The sequence below is a fragment of the Somniosus microcephalus genome, unplaced genomic scaffold (assembly GCF_052327205.1).
Source record: "Somniosus microcephalus isolate GS21.2 unplaced genomic scaffold, FLI_Smic_1.0 unresolved_chr6, whole genome shotgun sequence".
Taxonomy (NCBI): domain Eukaryota; kingdom Metazoa; phylum Chordata; class Chondrichthyes; order Squaliformes; family Somniosidae; genus Somniosus; species Somniosus microcephalus.
In genome coordinates, this window is record NW_028225184.1 from 23,265,546 (window position 1) to 23,276,077 (window position 10,532).

Here is a 10,532-nt window from a genome sequence, read left to right on the forward strand (position 1 = left end):
AAAGCCTCCTTGAAAAAGTGCAACATCCCCACCGACACCTGGGAAACCCTGGCCCAAGGCCGCACAAAGTGGATGAGACGAATCCGGGAAAGCGCCGAACACCTCGTGTCTCGTTGCAGAGAGCAAGCTGAAGCCACGTGCTAACAGCGGAAGGAGCGCACGTCAACCCAAGCATCCCACCAACCCGCCCATTCAAACACCATCTGCCCCACCTGTGACAGAGACTGTAGGTCCCGCATTGGACTCATCATTCACCTGAGAACTCATTTTTACTGTGGAAGCAAGTCATCCTCGGTTCTGGGGGACTGCCTAAGAAGAAGATTGATACCGTAAATAAGGAGAAATTGGTTCCACTGGCTGACTTGTCAGTATTAAAAGGAGGAGCTTTGTTCACGCAGTGAGTTTTTATGATCTGGAACTAACTCTCAGAAAGGCTGGTGGAAGCAGATTCAATAGGGTCAGGTCGTAGCATGCTCGCCTCTGAGTGAGAAGGTCCTGTGTTCAAGTTCCACTCCAGCGATGTGAGTACAGCAATCTAGCTAACACTTCAGTGCAGTATTTAGAGAGCGCTGCACAGCCAGAGGGGCAGTACTGAGGGAGCACTGCACTGTCGGAGAGAGGGTACTGAGGAAGCAGTCCACTGTCGGAGTGTCAGTACCGAGGGAACGCTGCACTGTCGGATTGGCTGTACTGCTGAAGTGCCGTACTGTCGGAGTCTCAGTGCAGAGGGAGGGCTGCACTGTCGGAGGGGCAGTACTGTTGGAGCGCTGCACTGTCTGAGGGGCAGTACTGAGGGAGGGTTGCACTGTCGGAGGGGCAGTACTGAGGGAGCGCTGCACTGTCCGAATGGCAGTACTGAGGGAGCGCTGCACTGTTGGAGGGGCAGTACCGAGGGAACGCTGCACTGTCAGAAGGGCAGTATTGAGGGAGCGCCACTATGTCCGAGGGGCAGTAGTGAGGGAGCGCTGCACTGTTGGAGGTGCAGTACTGAGGGAGCGCGGCACTGTCGGAGGGACAGTACTGGGGGAGCACTACATTGTCGGAGGTGCAGTCCTGGGGGAGCGCTACATTGTCGGATTTGCAGTACTGGGGGAGCGCTACATTGTCGGAGGTGCAGTACTGAGGGGGCACGACATCGTTGGAGTGTCAGTACTGAGGGAGCGCTGCATTGTCGGAGGTGCAGTACTGGGGAGCTCTACATTGTCGGCGGTGCAGTACTGGGGGAGCGCTGTGTTGGCGGAGGAGCCATCTTTCTGATGCGACATTAAACTGAGGCATAATCTGTTGTCTCTCAGGTGGATGTTTGAAGAAGTGCTGTGGAGTTTTCTTCAGTGTTCTGGCCAATATTTATCTCAAACAGCATCACTAAAATAGATGGTCTGGTCATTATTACTTTGCTGTTTATGGAACTTGACGTGCACAAACTAACGGCCGTGTTTCCTACAGTACAACACTGATTACACTTCGAAATAACTTCATTGACTTTAAAGTGCTTTGGGACTCCCCAAGGTTGTGAAAGGCGCTCTATAAATGCAAGTCTTTCTTTGTTAATAGAAACTTTCAACAGGCGTTTGAATATGGATTTGAAAAGGAGAGATTTTCATTACCATTCACGACTGGATATGACAGATTTGAAATAATTTCATCGCTGGTCTCTGTCCAATTTCATCCCACTGAGCACGATGGTAGTGACACATGATATGATGGAGTGTGTCCTCAGGGTGAAGGCGAGACATAATCTCCACAAATATTGTGCAGTGTTCAGTCCTACCAATATCGTCATGGACAGAGACATATGCGATAGGTAGGTTGGTGAGGACGAGGTCATGCAGACTGTTCTATCATGTTGGTTCTCCCACCACCAGCCACAATCCCAGTCTTGGAGCTGTGTTCTTCAGGGATCAGTTAATGATGGTTCTTCCGAGCCACTCTCGGTGATGAACATTAAATATACCCCCTTCCAAGCCATAGTATATTTTGTGTCCTTCCTGCTCTTGGTGCTCCTATCACCTGGGGTTCAGCATGGAGATGTGCTGATTCATCAGCTGAGGGAGGTCAGTAGGTGGTAATCAGCAGGAATTTACAACTGCCCATATCTGAATGGCAGCCATGAGACTTCATTATGTCCTTGGGCAATGTTGAGGACTCGCAGTATCACACCCACCAGATTGCGTACACCTCTGGCCTCACTTCTGGTGGGTCTGTCCTGCTGTCATACCCTGGGATGGTGATGGCGGAGTCGGGATTTGTTAACTGATAGGTATGGTTCTGTGATTATGACTGCGAGAATTCAATGTTTCCAGAGCGGTTCCTTGAGTATTGAAATGTTTACAGGGTATTTACCGAATTGTTTCCTATTTTAAGCACATCCCTTGGATTCCTTGGAGTCAACCCTTTGATTGTTTTCTTTATTTTTCCCCTCTGTAAAGCACCATTACAAGTTTGGTTGGGTGAGTTCAATCTTTAGAAACATCTTGCTGTTCTTGTTGTAGATTCAGGTGAACAGAATGCCCTGGGAATGAAATTACTGGACTGAGGCGGGAGCAGTGTAAGCTAGGTGGCCCTGGAAATGTAATTACTAGACTGACGTCAGGGCAGTGTAATCTAGGTAGCTCTGGGAATGAAATTACTGGATTGAGGCAGGAGCAGTGTAATCTAGGCAGCCCTAGGAATGACATTCCAGGGCTGAGGCGGTAGCAGGGGAAAATAGGCAGCCCGTGGAATGAAATTCCTGGACTGAGGCGGGAGCAGTGGAATCTTGGTGGCTGTGGGAATTATATCCTGGAATGAAGCGGGAGCAGTGGAACCAAGGCGGCCCTGGGAATGAATTTCTTGGACTCAGACGGGAGCAGTGGAATGTAGGCAGCCCAGGGAATGACTTTCCTGGAATGAGGCTTGAGCAGTGGAATCTAGGCGGCCTTGTGAATGAAATTCTTGGCATGAGGCGGGAGCAGTGGAACCTAGACGGATCTGGGAATTAAATACCTGGACAGAGGAAGGAGCAGTGGAATGTAGGCGGCCCAGGGAATTACATTCTTGGACTATGGGGGAACCAATTGAATCTAGGCAGTCCTAGTAATGACTTTCCTGGACTGTGGCAGGAGCAAAGTAATCTAGGCCGCCCTGGGAATGAAACTCTTGAACTGAGGAAGGAGCAGTGGAAGCTAGGCTGCCTAGGGAATGAAATTCCTGGACTGAGAAAGGAGCAGTGGAATCTAGCCGGCCCTGGGAATTAAATTCCTAGACTGAGGCGGGAGCAGTGGAATCTATGCAGCCCAGGGAATGAAATTCCTGGACTGGGGCGGGAGCAGTGGAATCTAGGTGGCCCTGTGAATTACATTCCTGGACTGAGGCAGGAGCAAAGGAATCTAGGCAGCCCTGGGAATGAAATTCCTGGACTGAGGTGGGAGCAGTGCAATCTAGGTGGCCTGGGAATGAAATTCCTGGACTCAGGCGGGAGCAGTGGAATGTAGGCGGCCCAGGGAATGACATTCCTGGACTGAGGCGGGAGCAATGTAAACTCGGCAGCCCTGGGAATGAAATTCCTGGATTGAGGCGGGAGCAGAGGAAGCTAGGCGGCGTTGTGAATGAAATTCCAGGAATGAGGCAGGATCAGTGTAACCTAGGCGGCCCTCGGAATGAAATTCCTGGACTGAGGTGGAAGCAGAGGAATTTAGGCGGCACTGGATGTGGAATTCCTGGACTGAGGTGGGAGCAGAGGAATCAAGGTGGCACTGGGAATGAAATTCCTTGACCGAGGCGGGCGCACTGGATTCTAGGCGGCCCTGGTAATGAAATTCCTGGACTGAGGCAGAAGCAGTGTAAAGTAGGCAACCCTGGGAATTAAACTTCTGGATTGAGTTGTGAGCAGTGGAATCTTGGCAGCCTGGGATTGATATTCCTGGACTGAGGCAGGAGCAGTGGAATCGAGGCGGCGCTAGGATTGAAATTCCTAGACTGAGGCAGGAGCAGTGTAATCTTGGTGGCTCTGGGAATTACATTCCTGGACTGAGGCTGGAGCAGTGGAATCTAGGTGGCACTGGGAATTATATTCCCGGACTGAGGCGGGAGCAGTGGAATCTATGCAGCCCTGGGAATTACATTACTGGACCGAGTCAGGGGCAGTGGAATGTAGGCAGCCCTGGGAATGACATTCCTGGTTTCTGGCGGGAGCAGTATAATCCAGGCGGCCTGGGATTGAAATTCCTGGATTGAGGCGGGAGCAGTGTAATCTAGGCAGCCTGGGAATTAAATTCCAGGGTGGAGGCGGAGCTGTGTAATCTAGGCAGCCTGGGAATGAAATTCCTGGATTGAGGCGGAGCAGTGCCATGTAGGCAGTGACTTCATTCCATCACTGGGATCATCTCTAAGATCCTGCCATTCAGGAACTTTTATTTATCCTTCATGTTTTTACCCCAATGTCCTGGCATGGTAAAAATCAGAGTACACGTTTGGGGCAATGCATATTTTCTAGTATTTTATTCCATCCTTTTTTCTGTCACTTTCTCATCTTTTGTTCTCAGTTTGAGTTTAATACATGAAGAGAAATTTCGTTCTCTGTTTTCTGTCCACGGCACTCAAAGGATGGGTGAAATAACAGCTTAACATTTACATTTACATTTGTAACAGTTCAGCAGAATGTTGTCTCAGGTTCAGAAGATTTTCACCAAATGCCGAAATGTCATCGGCCTGAAACGTTAACTTTATTTCTCTCTCCACAGATGCGGCCTGACCTGCTGAGTATTTCTAGCAGTCTCTGTTTTTATTTGCTGCTGTTTTCACCGAATGGTCGGTGTGGTGGCTTACACAGAGTCTCAGGAACAAATGATGGGAGATCACATCCGCATCGTTAAATGTATGAAATATCCGCTAATCATTTAGTTCCAGTCAGTGTCTCCTTTCACACCCTCTCCAGTTCTGCATTAGTGGCACTGCTTCTGAAGGTTAGAGTAGGATTACAAAGATAATTTCCATTTCCACAGAATGTTCATTCAGTCAGATTTCAAAACATTTCTTTCCAAACTTTGTTTAGAATTTACAATTGATCCCATGCCCGTCTGGGGAAGATCAGTAGATCTGTCAGTGAGACCCAAAGTGATTCTGTATTGCCTCCTGCTATCCTTCAGGATAAACAATCCCAAATGATTGTTACTGATGTACTGAGGATAAGAAAATCCTTTCATATTTTTTCGTCTAATATTCACTGCACAGGTTGGAAAGCAACAGCTGAATAGTTGAAGGGTAAACCTCTTCCATTTGTTTTCAGGTACTTTACAAAAGCGTTCGGCGGCACTTTGCCTGTGGGACAGGTCGTCTGATTTCGATATAAATTACCTGGCCAATGATAACGATTTATTTTAATTCAGTGTCTATTCTTTGCAATGTTATTTGGAAAATCTTCCTTTCAATGAGCTGCGATTTGTGCATTTCAAAAAAGTGTAGAAAACTCAATCTTTAACACTTCTTACAACCCAGTTATCTTAATAACTGCAGTGCAATTATATTTATTACCTTATTGTCATATTACATCCATACATTTTCAATACAATTGCCTGTAATTATTGTACACCAAGGTAGCAGTTCCTGTATTTTGCTGCAAAATGGATATTCTAACAAGGAGCAGGAATCCAAGCAGGACTTACCACGTCCCTAACACAGGGGCACAGAAGCGAATTGCATCGCTCCAAATGCTGACTGATCCTAGGACACGAAGGCTTCCTGAGAGGTTCTGGTCCTTTGTGTCCCTGGTACCTCGGATGGTGCTCTTGTCTGCATGGTTAAAGGTAGATCCAACACTTAATCTCTCATTGATTAAGAATCTGTTACTTTAATTTTGTATTTACCACAATTTCATTTATTATTCCGCAATTATTCCCGATTATTATTGTAATATACCTTGTAGTCAGCTCCACAGGTAAAAAAATTAGAATATGTCTTTGAGTGGTGCTAGTGAGTTGCAGATTTCACCCCAATACCATCAAATTGCTGCTTTTGCTCCCTTCCTGATATATAATGTTCCTGTTCATTTCCCTTCCTCACAGTGAATTTGGTGACAATTGTGATCCTTTCCCGGGGTAAGTGCGGTCTCTCCAAATGTGTCACTCGCTACCTGGTGGCCATGGCCACAGCGGATCTACTGGTCGTTATCCTCGATCTGATATTGAGGCAGATTCCCATTGTTTATAAGGACAAGTTTCATTTCGTGCTGTTCTTCCGCATGTGTAATATCCACGCCGTTCTGATTTATGCAGCCACAGACTGTTCTGTCTGGTTCACCGTCACTTTCACCTTTGATCGATTTGTGGCCATTTGTAGCCAGAAGCTGAAAACTAAATATTGCACCGAGAAAACGGCGGCTGTGGTTCTGGGAACAGTGACTGTACTGAGCGGTTCAAAGAACATTTTCTGGTATTTTATGTTCACAGATCGGTATTGGCTTCAGAACAACCCCTGGTTTTGTGGTGTAACAGCCGATGTTTTGTTTTCACGTGTCTGGGGAGCAATCGAGTTCCTTCATTATATTCTCACCCCGGGGGTCCCATTTGTTCTGATTCTGCTGCTCAACGCTGTCACTATCAGGCACATTTTACTGGCCAGCAGAGCCCGCAGGAGACTCCGTGGTCCCAGCAGTGGGGGGAGTCCCAGGGACCCAGAGATGGAGAGTCGCAGAAAATCCATCATTTTACTGCTTGTTATCTCCGGCAACTTCATCCTGTTATGGGCAGTGTTTACGGTGTTTTGTATATTGAACCGGATGTATGATTTGGGGTTATGGTCTGTATTTCTACCATATTATGTTCTCGAAATGGGTATGATGCTGCAGCTGCTGAGTTGCTGCACAAACACTGGGATTTATGCAGTGACCCAGACTAAGTTCAGAGAGCAGTTGAAGAATGTGGGGAAATACCCCTTTACACTGATTGTAAAATTCATTAAAGGATGAGAAGAAATGGAGAATTTGCAGCCTGAGATCTCCCTGGGCCTGTTATTGTGAGCGAGCTGCTCACCAAGGGCCGGACCGGGCCGTGCTAGTGATCAGCAACATTCACAAACTCACTCACACAGTCTACACTGGGCTCCCTGGGCCTAATGTTGCAGTGAGCCGCTCTCCCCAGGGCCGCGGGGCTGGTGATCGGGGACAATCACACACTCACAGACACACTGTCAACACTGGGCTCCCTGGGCGCGATATTGTGGTGAGCAGCTCTGCCCCGAGTCGCAGGGCGGGTGATTTGGGAAATTCACACACTCACTCACAAACTGACTACACTGGGCTCACTGTGTCTGATATTGTGGTGAGCCACTCTTCCCCGGGCCGCCCGTGGGGCCGGTGATCAGGGACAGTCACACACACTGTCTACACTGGGCTCACTGTGTCTGATATTGTGGGGAGCCACTCTCCCACGGGCCCCGGGGCCAGTGATTGGGGACATTCACACACTCACTCACAAACTGACTACGCTGGGCTCACTGTGTCTGATATTGTGGTGAGCCACTCTTTCCCGTGCCGCCCGTGGGGCCGGTGATCAGGGACAGTCACACATTCACTCACACACTGTCTACACTGGGCTCACTGTGTCTGATATTGTGGTGAGCCACTCTCCCCCAGGCCGCGGGGCCAGTGATTGGGGACATTCACACACACACTCACATACTGTCTACACTGGGCTCACTGGGTCGGATATTGTGGCGAGCCGGTCTCCCCCGGCCCGCCCGTGGGGCCGGTGATCGGGGACATTCAATCACATACTGTCTACACAGGGTTCCATGGGTCTGATATTGTGGTGAGCCACTATCCCCCGGGCCACCCGCTGGACCGGTGATCGGGAACATTCACACGATCACTCACACACTGTCTACACTGGGATCACTGGGTCTGATATTGTGGTGAGCCGCTATCCCTCGGGCCACCAGCGGGACCGGTGATCGGGGACATTCACACACTCAGACATTCACACAGCCACTCACACAATGTCTACACTGGGCTCCCTGGGCGTGATATTGTGGTGAGTCGCTCTCCCCCGGGCTGGTGATCTGGGACATTCACACACTCTCTCACAGATTCTCTACAGTGGGCTCCCTGGGCCTGATATTGTGGGGAGACGCTCTCCCCATTGCCGAGGGGCCGGTGATCGGGGACATTCACACACTCACTCACACACTGTCAGCACTGGGCTTCCTGGGCCTGATATTGTGGTGAGCCGCTCTCCCCCGGGCCACGGGGCTGGTGATCGGGGACAGTCACATGCACACTCATACACTTTCCAAACTGGGCTCCCTGTGTCTGATATTGTGAAGAGCCGCTCTCCCCCGAGCTGGGATGGTGTTTGCGGACATTCACACACACACTCACACACTCTCTACACTGGGCTCCCTGGGTCTGATATTGTGGAAAGCCGCTCTCCCCTGGGCCGGGACAGTGTTCGCAGATATTCACTCACTCACTCACACACGCTCTACACTGGGCTCCCTGGGTCTGATATTCTGGTGAGCCTCTCTACCCCGGTCACGGTGCCGGTGATCGGGGACATTCACACACTCACTCACACACTCTCTACACTGGGCTCCCTGGGCCTGATATTGTGGTGAGCCGCTCTCTCCCGGGCCGGGCTGGTCATCGGGGACATTCACACTCTCACTCACACACTGTCTACACTGGGTTCCCTGGGTCTGATATTGTGGTGAGCCGCTGTTCGCTGGCCACGGGGCCGGTGATCGGGGACATTCACACACACACTCACACACTGCCTACTCTGGGGTCCCTGGGCCTGATATTGTGGCGAGCCGGTCTCCCCGGACCGCCCGCGGGGCTGGAGATCGGGGACATTCACACACTGACTCACATACTGTATACACTGGGCTCACTGGGTCTGATATTCTGGAGAGCCGCTCTCCCCTGGGCCGTCCGAGTGGCTGGTGATCGGGGACATTCAGACACTCACTCACACACTGTCTACACTGGGCTCCCTGGGCCTGATATTGTGGTGAGCTGCACTCGCCCGGGCCGCGGGGCTGGTGATCGGCGACATTCATACACTCACTCACACACTGTCTAATCTGGGCTCCCTGGGTCTCATATTGTGGTGAGCCGGTCTCCCCTGGACCGCCCGCGGGGCTGGTGATCGGGGACATTCACACACTCACTCACACACTGTCTACACTGGGCTCCCTGGGCCTGATATTGTGGAGAGCCGCTCTCCCCCGGGCAGTGGGGCTGGTGATCGGGGACATTCACACACTCACTCACACACTCTCTACACTGGGCTCACTGGGCCTGATATTGTGGTGAGCCGCTATTCCTCGAGTCGTGTGGCCTGTGATCAGGGACATTCACACACTCATCATTCACACACCCACTCACACAGTGTCTACACTGGACTCCCTGGACATGATATTGTGGTGAACCGCTCTCCCCCGGGCTGGTGATCGGGGACGTTCACACACTCACTCACACACTCTCTACACTGGGCTCACTGGGTATAAAAGCGGCAGCGAGGCCAGGAGAGGCCTCAGAGCAGCGGCGGCAGGCAGCGAGAGGCGGGACCTGTGGGAGACTCGGCGGCGAGGTATAAAAGCGGCAGCGAGGCCAGGAGAGGCCTCAGAGCAGCGGCGGCAGGCAGCGAGAGGCGGGACCTGTGGGAGACTCGGCGGCGAGGTATAAAAGCGGCAGCGAGGCCAGGAGAGGCCTCAGAGCAGCGGCGGCAGGCGGCGAGAGGCGGGACCTGTGGGAGACTCGGCGGCGAGGTATAAAAGCGGCAGCGAGGCCAGGAGAGGCCTCAGAGCAGCGGCGGCAGGCAGCGAGAGGCGGGACCTGTGGGAGACTCGGCGGCGAGGCCAGGAGAGACATACCAATCTCCAGTCTGCGAGCTCGGTAGTTGCAGGGAGGTAAAAAGTAATCGGGGTGTGACGTCACCAGGGAGCAGGTAAGTGATTGGTTGGTGAGTATTTCTCTCTTTTCATTACAAGCTTGAATTCTGTGGTGTTAAATTTCTAGGGGCTCTGTTGTGGTGAGGACAGTTGGTAAATAAAGCGCCCTAGAGTATACCTGTAACTGGGGTATTGAATACATTTTTAGATTAATTAAAGGAGTAAGTCATGGCAGGAGAGCTCAGACCCGTGTTCTGCTCCTCCTGCTCTATGTGGGAAATCAGGGACGCTGCCAGTGTCCCTGGCGACCATGTGTGCGGGAAATGCATCCAGCTGCAGCTACTTGTAGACCGCATTGTGGCGCTCGAGCTGCGGGTGGATGAATTTTGGAGCATACGCGATGCTGAGAGGCTCGTGGATAGCACGTTTAGCGAGTTGTTCACGCCTCAGGGTAGGGCAGCACAGGGGGTGACCATCAGGCGGAGCAACAAAGGCAGGCAGGTAGTGCAGGGAACCCCTGCGGACATCCCCCTTTCAAACAAGTATACCGCTTTGGATACTGTTGAGGGGGATGACTCACCAGGGGAAGGCAGCAGCAGCCAACTTCCTGGCACTGGCGGTGCTCCTGCTGCCCAGGAAGGGGGGAAAAAGAGTGGGAGAGCAAT